Raw genomic sequence first — 9939 nt, 5'->3', positions numbered from 1 at the left:
TGATAAAAGGTTTCTGTATCCCAGTAATCCTAATTACAGTCCTACAAGACAGGTATGAATAGTGTTGTTTTATGTATGGGAAAAACCGAAGCTCAGAAAAGCTACTTTACTTACTCAAGGTCACATAGCTGGCAAGAGAGTCTCCTGACGTTTTAAGTTTTTTTCTTTCCTTGAGTCTCTTTCTTCCCTTATTTGTTTCCATTGTTTCTTCCCTCCAGTTTCTTTTTATTTATACAAGGTGAAGTATTGAGGTTTTTACCTTTTTTCTAAAATAGTTATCAAGTATCCAATGATAAAGTATGTGGTTACCGCGACAACACAGCCTTTACTGAGGACTGACCTCCCGTCTTTGCCTCCAGAATCATGTTTCACAGCACAGGTTCCCTTCCTTTGTGGAACTTCTAACAGCCGCAATTTTACATGTTGTTTGGGTAACCTTTGGGACCAGCCTATTTTTGCCTGAAGTGTGCCCCCCGCATTTTCCACAATGCTTAGCACCCAGGCTCTCCGTAAATAATTGCTGAGCAAATGTTTTTGTGATCGCTCCCAGCTCTCTTCTGAAAGTTACATGGACAGTAAACCTTAGGTCATAATTATGTTAATAGATACTGTATAACGAGTCGGGCCGGTATTTACAGGTACTACACAGGTGGATGAACACACACACACACACACACACGCGCGCGCGCAGGTGTACGGCGGCGAAAACGCACGCGACCAGAGCGAACCGAACCAGCGCTGGTAAACACCGCTGCGTCGGGCTCCGCGGGCCTCCGCAGGCCTCCGCAGCGTGGGAGGGAAGCCCGGCGACCGCGCTGGGGGAGTCCCGCGCCCCTTGGGACGCGTGGGCGGGTCCCAGGCACAGGAGGCGGTGGCGGGGTGGGCGGTGAGCTGCGCCGCGATTGGTCCGCGCCTGCGGAGCTGGGCGGGGTTGCGGCGGGAGGCGGGCGCTTGGAGCTAAGGGGGTGTGCGCGGCGGCCCGGCCGTAGTTCCAGTGTAAACAAGGAGCTCGACTGGTTGTGCGGGATTTTTTCCCCTCTTCTTCCCGCGCGCTTTCGCTCCCTGTCCTTTGGTGGCACTTGTGGGCGCGAGACAAACAGCCGGAAAGGCGAAGACCTGGGGTTCATCTGCAGGTGGGTTGCTCGCTGGTGAGGCTGTTTTCCTAGGCAGGACACAGACCCGCAGCGGGAACGCGCGATCGTGCTGCGCGCGCGTCTCTCCCGGGCGGCCCGGGAGTTGCGCCCCAGACAGCCTGGCTCGCAGACTGCGCCCCCGCTGCCGGGCGCAAGCGGGGACGCTGGAGAACCAAGGGCGAGCGAGCTCTTACTGGCGCACAGCGCCTGGCAAAAGCCAGAGACCGGGGAGCCCCCTGTCCCTCCACCGAGGGCCCTTGGGGCGGTCCCAGGAGCGGACCCGGTGCCAACAGGTGCGGGGCCCAGCCTCTGGAGCTCGGGTGGGGAAAGGTTTGGATTTTGTCTTGTTTCTCTTGTCCCGATCCCGCAGCCAGGCTTTCTGTTTCTAGTTTGGTACAGTTTTTGAAGATTTGTCTGAGTTCTGGTCATGTCTATCCTTTCTTCATCCTCCCTTCCTGTGCACAGCTAGGTTTCCTTCTACTTCTTGGCTAATTTTCGTGTTTGTGTGTGTGTGTGTGTGGAAGGGGGATTGTTTATATTTAATGTTGGAGTCTTATAATCTAGGGTCTGACTTAGGAAGGGACAAGGGAACAGAAGTCATGTGCTCGGCACCGACGAGGTGATATTCTTTCATCCCCTGTTGAACTGGCGAACTTGGGACACACCGAGTTGCCTTGCTCTTGCCGGTGCTTAGGTGAGTCGCCGCGGGTGACCTGGCCAAGAGATAATAACTTGAACTGGGGGTACCTGGGAGCCTCAAGGGCAGCTAGCTTGCGGGGAGGCTCCTCTTTCTAGGGCAACGATGGGAAAAACTTAGTACTGTACTAGAGAAGGTGGCGAAACGCGGAGGGGGGTGGTGGTGGTGGTGGTATGTATGCTCCTGTGTGTGCAACTGTGTGTGTGTAACTGTGTGTCTGTGTGTCTGTGTACCACTTGAATATTGCTTCGCATCTTACCCCAACCGAACTGGCGAATTCAGGCGAAAGCAAGTAGCTAAGTCCTCTGACAGTGCAGAGGGTCGCACAATTGTGGTAAATAGCAGGCGGAGCTCTCTAGGATGCGACTTCTCTTGTGAATGTTGATGTATCTGTCATCACTGATTAATTCGATTGATTCGGTGGATACAGTGTGTACAGATGAATATACACTCAAAGTTGTGTACGTGTGTTTGGGCCGAACGAGTCTCCTAGGAGTCTTTCGTCAACAGCACCATGTGAGCAGGATCAGGAACTGCTGGTGTGCATTGATCTATATTTAGCCCTGGATGATCTCTTGTGGCCGAGGGAGGGTCTCTAAACAGGGTGCTTTTTAAAAGGGGAAGAGTCCAGGGATTAGGGTTTCGCTCTCTTGAATAATGTCTGGTACAGTCAGACTCAGATGGGGTGAATAATTATTCTTTCCTCTCGAAAAGAGTAGCTGGAGCTTGGCATGTGATGGCTGCCTTAATTTAAAACATAGTTGTACCGTGGTGTGAAGCCTATGCTAAGAAATAGGGAGGTTACAATTAACCAGAGTATGTATATACGGTGATGGGAGATTTGGGAGGAAAATAACAGGTCAAATGAGGTTTAGAGCAAATGTAGAATTTGCTCTAAAAGAAATAACAAAAATAAAAATTCTTGGCTGTTGAGATATTCGTAGAAAAAAGGTGGCAGCTTGTTAGACCCTATCGTTAATAGTTATTTTATTTGAGGGAGGGGAGGGGAGGGGAGACGGTGGTTGAGCCAATGAGGACCCAGGGCACTTTTGACAGAAATCAGGGTTCATAAGCAATGATATATTATGCCTTTGGAGCAGATTTTCTAACAAGGATGAGAAGATCAGCTGCTGATTCGCAAATTTCTTCTTGGCATTCTTCCACTACATGTCCGTCAATCCTTTGTTTTCCTAGAGGTGGCAGCGTTTCTGGCTGCTAAGCATACTGGCCTTGGACTTTTTGATTGTCTAACGGAGTGTTAAATTTTTAGGATTTATTTCTCCCATGTGCATTTTCAGTATTGCTCCATTTTATGTGCTCCATTAGACAGTTAATTTGGTACTACCACACCTGATACCTGGGGATCATACTGTCTTTGGAATAGAAAATCACCAGAAAGCATTTACATTTATCATCTTTTCCACCTCTCACTTAGCATCTAATTTAATTTATTCTTAGGTACATGTTTTTAAGTATTTATCATTTATCGTAACAATACATATTTCTTAGTATATAGTATATATAATATTAGTATATTGTATATACTAACATCACATTCTTACAATCTAAAATTAACTACTAGCTATTAAACTACAGTAGGCAAAAAAAATCAATTGAGTAACAACTGTTTAGGAAAAAGAGAAGTGGTCAGAATATTGAAGAGGAGAAGCTAGGTGACAGTCTACGCTTTGCAAAGTACCTAATATAGCACAGGAAGTGATGAGATCAACTGTATCAATCTCCGAAGGTGACTTGGAAGAATTGGACTTTGGTGGAGCATTTCGATGACCCCAAAGAGATGATCACCTTGGACAGGAGATGGGGAAAGGAATGTATTCTCCCTTATGTGGGAGAACAATCTGGAATCCCTGAAGCAGAGATTGAGAATCTTGATTCTGATGCCACAAGTAATAAACGGAAAAGCCATCCTAACATTTTGTGAGATTTTAGAGACCAATTGTACTGTTGAAAATACTACTTAAGATTTGTGGTATTTTGTTGTTAGTGGTTGAATTCAGGTGTTGCCTTCCCATCCCTTTCACTTTTCAAAAACCGTAGTTGTCCTTTTTTGGTTCTTAAGAGAAATTGACAAAAAATTAGATCTGTGCAACCCTCCATTCTCCTAAAATGACGGATGTCATAGCCTAGTGCTGTGGCAGGCAGCTTTCTGCCTTTGGAATAGAAACTAGGGTCCTAGCTGATGTGATGCCCTAATAAGTCACTCAGTCTCTCCCTATAGCTGCAATATCTGTAAAATTAGATGGGGTGTTGAACGAGATGATTTATGAGTCTGTTTTAGCTCTATAATAACATTTATTTCGCTGTACTATCACTTCATGCATATGCACCCTGTATTAGTGGGGGAAGAATGAAGAACAAAGTGATCTGTAGTTAGATGTTCAGCTACTTTCTGAGTGCATGGAAATGAGGAGAAGAGAGTGAAGTTTCTTTTTATTGATGAAAATTCTGTAGAGTTAGTATTTTCTTGAACTGTGTTTTGCTTTTGTTTTTCTCCTGCAAGTGTATTTTAAAATATTAATTATTAAGAAGGTCAAGTCAGGAATTTTTTTTGACTTATTAAGTCAGTGTTACTATTTACTAAATTTTTAACTAGTCATGTTTTCTTAGGTTTTTATATTTCCTATTAATTTCAAGGTATGTCTGTATCTGGAAAATCATTCAATTGATATAAATTTTATCAGGAAACCCTGGTATGAAAATTAGTTTAACACTGGGAAAGTACAAAGAAACTTTACCGAATGGACTACCAGTATCTTTCTGTTTACCTAAAAGATTGGAAAGGGGAGGCATGAGTGTAGTTTTTCAAGAACTTGAAGCCAAAAAATAAAATTATCCCAGTAACTGTTTTTATAGTAAAATGCAAAAAGAAAAGAAAATTCTAATTCTTTACTAAACGTCCTCACTAAGTATCAGGTAATTTTCCTGCTGAGATGAATTGCTTTTAGAAAAATACATCCTTTTAGTAAAGGATGTTCACCCCATATGATATTCTATAATTTGCCTTGAGATCTATCATGTATAAATGATGACTCAGCTACTTATTTCTTTGCTGTTCTGTGTGATAGCCAAGAGCCACATGGAGATTTTTAACCTTAAGCTTAATTAAACAAAATACAAAATTTAGTTTCTCAGTTACAGTAGCCACATTTTAAGTGCCCAGTGAGTAACACATGTTGCTAATGGCTACTGTATTGAACATCGCTGAAGGGAAAATTTTCAATATCCTAGAAAGTTCTTTTTGACAGCACTTAATTAGATAATGATGATTTTGATTATCTAGAGGATCGCTTTTATTCCCCTGGGAAAATGAAATAATTAAATCTCATCATAGACGGGCACCTAAGACCTAAAGAAATAAGACTAATGGGCTTTATCAGCCAGTATATGTTTTCACCTGTACAGAATGAACAATGCCACTTTCCTAAGTCCAGTATGCCGAGATCCTGAACACTAATTTTTCGTTTTTTTCCCCCCAGCACTCTAGCTGTACTTTTACTTTTCTAAATCAGCATGGACTGTTATTGCTGGAAAGCACCAACCCTTTCAAAGACAAGGCATGTAGAGCCATCTACTGTTAAACTCAGGAACTGCATGGAAGTTGTAGCTGATTAAAAACAATTAATGCATAAAGAATGTCAACACGTTCTGTGATCCGGTCCCACACAGTAAAGATTTATCTCACAGAGAAGTTTCAAATGACTGTCCAGGCCCATTTACAGCTACCATGTACTGAAATGTCATTTTGTGTTTTAATAAACTGCTAGTAAGATATTCCCAAGACAAAAGATGACAGATGTTAGCTTTGTTTTTCTTCCAGAGAAAGCAAAGATAGTAATTATTTGAGTCAGAATCCCCTTCCTTTATCAATTAGGAATTAGTAAGGACTTTTTTGAAGTAACGTCTAGGACAAATCAAGCAAAATGCAAATTAATTTTTTGTACAGAAGCCTATATAACATATCAGAACATGAGACCACCATTTCATTATTATGGAGAAAACTAGGACCTTCTTTCCATAAAAACACTGATTTTTTTTCCCCTCTTGATTGTGAAATCTACTAAACATTTGGGGCTCAGTTTCAAAGAATGTACTTATCTGGGATTTACTTTTTATTCTCATGCCAAAGAAGTGAGTTGATTCTGAGTTGTCAGCTCTGTATGTTATACTCTCAACACAATGCCTCTTTTTTTTCAAGGAGGTTAGCAGAAGTGTAGCATTTCTACAATTTTCAGAGCTGCTGCTAGAAATCTCTGCTTTTAGGACTTTGCCTGGCTGAGGAAAGAAGTGAAAAGATAATCTTTTTAGACATTTGCAAGCTCCAAATAAGCCATATTTTTAGATAGTGTCAGAAACTTGACTTTGCCTTTCACCCTGACTCAAATCCATACTTAGATATACTCTATGAGCATGCAGCCAATCCTTGTATTCTAAGATCCAGTAGTGCCAGTGAGATACCAACTAGCTTAAAGCTGAAATGCATGAAGTCTTTCTCATTCAGAACTCTGGAACCTCAAATGAAAAGAGGAAGAAGATGCATCTCACCAAAGTGCAGGGTTCCTTTGGAACCTAGATGGATATTGGGGAACCAGTCATTCCAGGATATTAAATTAAGCCTCTTTTTACTAAACAATATGCTTTCAAAATTTAGCTCTGGTAAGGGAGGCCTTCCTCCACCTTAATGGGTTGTTTTTTTTTTTTTTTTTTCCATTGGGACACATGCCCAGCATTTGAACAGAAGCTAAAAATAGTGATAAATATAAAGGCATTGGATTTATTAAGTATTTTATTGAAGCACTAATGAAGTAAAGATTGAAGAACACCTTTTTTTTTTTTTTTTTGACTCCTACCTTTTCTTGCTTGTAGAAGGAAATGCTGACTTAACATTCAGGTAGAGATTTACATGCATCCTTAGCAGATGTTGAAGGATAACTTTTGATTTAGTTCCTACACTCATCTTTTCCTTGACCTCTTTTCCAATTTGAATTGTCACCTGAAACCACCTTATCCTGATGCACCTGCCTCATCATAAATAACATTGTGCAGAAGCAGTCGCTAATTCAAACACAGTCTGCTGTTTAGAAAAAGGCAGCTTTTCATCTGGTGCTTTAGTTGGTTTGAAACCATTAGGCATGCCTTTCAAATCCATTCATCCCTTAAATCACCCAGAGCTTGTTTCCTTGCTGCTAGATCAATGTCAGGCTGAACTTTTTCAGGCTCCTTGGAAGAACATAATATATCTTTGTGACTGAATTAGCTGCCCCTGTAAGATATCTTGTCTGTCGACCAACTTTTCAGCTTACCAAATTAACTTTAAGAGCATTCCTCTTACATACCTGGGTTGGATATATCTTTACCCTTTGAGACGTTTTCCAGCAGAACCTGTAATTCGCATGCTGATTTTGGTGGCCGCTAAACTTTCTTTTAGCCTGGTTCATTGTTTAAAAAAAACACAATCTATTTTTCGTTGTCTCATTGCATCTTCTGTATCCCAAAGGGCTGCCTCAATTTAGGGGAAAAAAAAGAAGACTATTTAAATCTCTCTTCTCAAACCAAAAGAAGTATCATTTTTTTACAAAATCCTCTTTGACTCCATTGGATTGGTACTACCTGAAAATACAAGTATTCCTTGATTTCTAAGCAGCCAGTCTTGAATGTATTAAGACCACGTTCCCTTCAGAACAATCACATTCTCTTCCTTTGAGGCAGGGTAGATAAATAATATCTAGGTTCTGTACAGACCACCACATGTGAGTCTAATTCTGGGGTCTGAGTTCCTTGAAAGTATATGCAAACTTGTTGCATTTCTCTGGGGGCAATGTAGGGAGAGGATTGTGATCTCCCTAAAAAAATTGAGTCATTGGACATATAAAATATATTCTGAGTTTTCAGGAACTGGTTATAAAACTTTGTAAGGTGAACATTGCTTATGAGATTAACCTGCCCTCTGCCTTATCTTACTGGTAGTGATTTGAATAAAGTCAGCAGCTTTTCAAGTATCTAATACAAATCTTTCTTTCCAAAGTAATGAATTGCTTTGAAGTTTGACTTAACAGTTAATGCTAGTATTTAAGTTCATGCTGTCAGGCATTCTAATTTTGGCAAAAGAGTCTGTTTTTCCTAAACAAGATTTTGAGTTAGCAGATCCCTACAGATAGATATATTGGTTTGGGCAAAATTTGTGCTAATGAAGCATGGCAAACTTTGAGAAGTTGATTTTGAGATTATGTTGGAAAGGGTAGAGAGGAGTAAATTGAGAGTTTATAGGACCCCAGAGATGGAAAATATTGTGAAACCTGTAAAGAGAAGGTTTGCTGCAGATAAGAAGAAATCAGAACTGCATTGAGATTTAAAAATAAATAAACGGGAGCAGCCTCACACTTAGCCCTTCTCCCTCTAGGAAGTCATTAGCTAAGGATTCCTAGAGTTAATAGCATCCAGGGAGAAACACTGCTCTGGATTCTCATGTCCAGTACTTGAATACTGTATTTGTTTTCTTAAACAAGAACCAAGCCAATATGTAATCTTCTGAGCCTGATTTTTCATTTCCAAAACTGAAGCAGGTTGAACTAAAGTCCTGGATGTCCAATCTGAGTAATTCTGAACAAACAGTAATTCTTGGTGTGGATGATACTTGAGAGGAAAAAAAAAATCTACTACGTTTATCTTCTTAGGTATTTAAAAATATGCTTCACAAACAGCACTTTCTACACCATGCCGCTGACCTTTCCCCTGTTTATCAAATACATCTATTACACCAGGCAGTTGATCTTTCCAGAAAATGGCTGGACTGGCCACTTGGTAGAGATTGCCCAGAAATGATGAATACTGTGACCCATGATCTTTCTTTTGGTCATTTGTCTCATTAAATTTTTTTTACTGGAGATCTATAAAGTACATACAAGCCAATATTACTGTATTTCATTGGCTCTAAGATGCCATCCATTGTAAGATGCTCTTTTATTTCAGATATTGCCGAAAAAGACTGTTAATTAAACATGTTTTCTTATCACTTGACTATGTGCAACTCAATTTCAAAGATATGAAAATATAAAGAAATGTATAGTAGAATCTCTGGGGCTTTGAGTCGCTCTTCTCTTGCTCAGGACTGCTTCCACATCTAGAAGTGTACTATCGCTTCTAATAAAGCTATTCTTTTCTTCTGTTAAAAAAAAAAGGAATCTTTGAAATCTCTGTTTAGATGGCATTATGTTTTGATTGCAAAGGTCAGTAGCTTAAATACTTTTGTTGATAATATTGCTTTGTAATAAGAGTAATTAATGGCCTTAGTAAATCTTTGGAGGAAGGATTTATGTGGAACACATAAAATACATAAATTTTTCTAATAGCCTACAATTTGGGACAAACTGACAGGCTTTTCATTTTATGGTTAAACTCTAAAAGTTCAGAGAAGACCATTTTCAGTATAACATGGTGTAGTGTGATAAATTTTGAACCTGATATCTGAAGACCTAGGTTTGAAACCCTGCCCTATCTGTCCCTTATCTGATGTGTAACCCTAAGTGAGTTATTAGTTTTTCTGAACCTCAGCTTCTTGTGCAGTCAAAACAGTGAGGATGTCTCCCAGGGTGGCCGTAGAATCCAAAAAGGCATTTGTAGGCAGGTAGCCTTACACAGGTGGTGGCTGCTGACATTCTCAAAGCCTTCTCCAGCATGTTACACAGATGAGGGCCCTTGAGGGGGAGTCAGAGAAGTAAAGGACTGTGGAATGTGGAGACCTTTGCCAGCATGCAGGATTCCATAGTAGAAGAATGTACAGCTAAGGAAGGGAGAGGGCCTAAGGAATTGAAAAGATGCTATCTTGAGTATATGGCAAGGTAGAAAAATATTACCAGTGTGCATAAATAAGCGTCTCTTAGAATGACTTGAGTCTCAGCAGTTGATATGTGCAAGTTCAACACTCATGGGAAAATCAGATCAGCTGATGAGCAGCAGAACTTTGGGCAAATTGGAAGACAGAAAATGACCTTTGACATACTACCTTCTTAAAATTGATTTTGAGATATAATAAGCTGTAACTCCAATTAACTTACCTGTTTGGTTTCCATTGCTATTTGTAATATTTTCTTT

At 40.6% G+C, this 9939-nt stretch overlaps 1 protein-coding gene across 1 annotated transcript in view; it reads left to right on the top strand.

The window, feature by feature from the left end:
* Positions 1-999: 999 nt before the first annotated feature.
* The window catches only part of RASGEF1B (RasGEF domain family member 1B), a 39784-nt gene continuing 30844 nt past the window's right edge, over positions 1000-9939 (top strand). The window contains exon 1 of the mRNA XM_011360596.2: positions 1000-1133. The gene's annotated coding sequence lies outside the window, so the exon portion shown is untranslated. The remainder of the gene's footprint in view (positions 1134-9939) is intronic.

Source organism: Pteropus vampyrus, unplaced genomic scaffold (genome assembly GCF_000151845.1).
Source record: "Pteropus vampyrus isolate Shadow unplaced genomic scaffold, Pvam_2.0 Scaffold56, whole genome shotgun sequence".
Lineage (NCBI taxonomy): Eukaryota > Metazoa > Chordata > Mammalia > Chiroptera > Pteropodidae > Pteropus > Pteropus vampyrus.
Note: the sequence above shows the minus strand (reverse complement) of the source record. Positions and strands in the feature narration are given on the sequence as shown.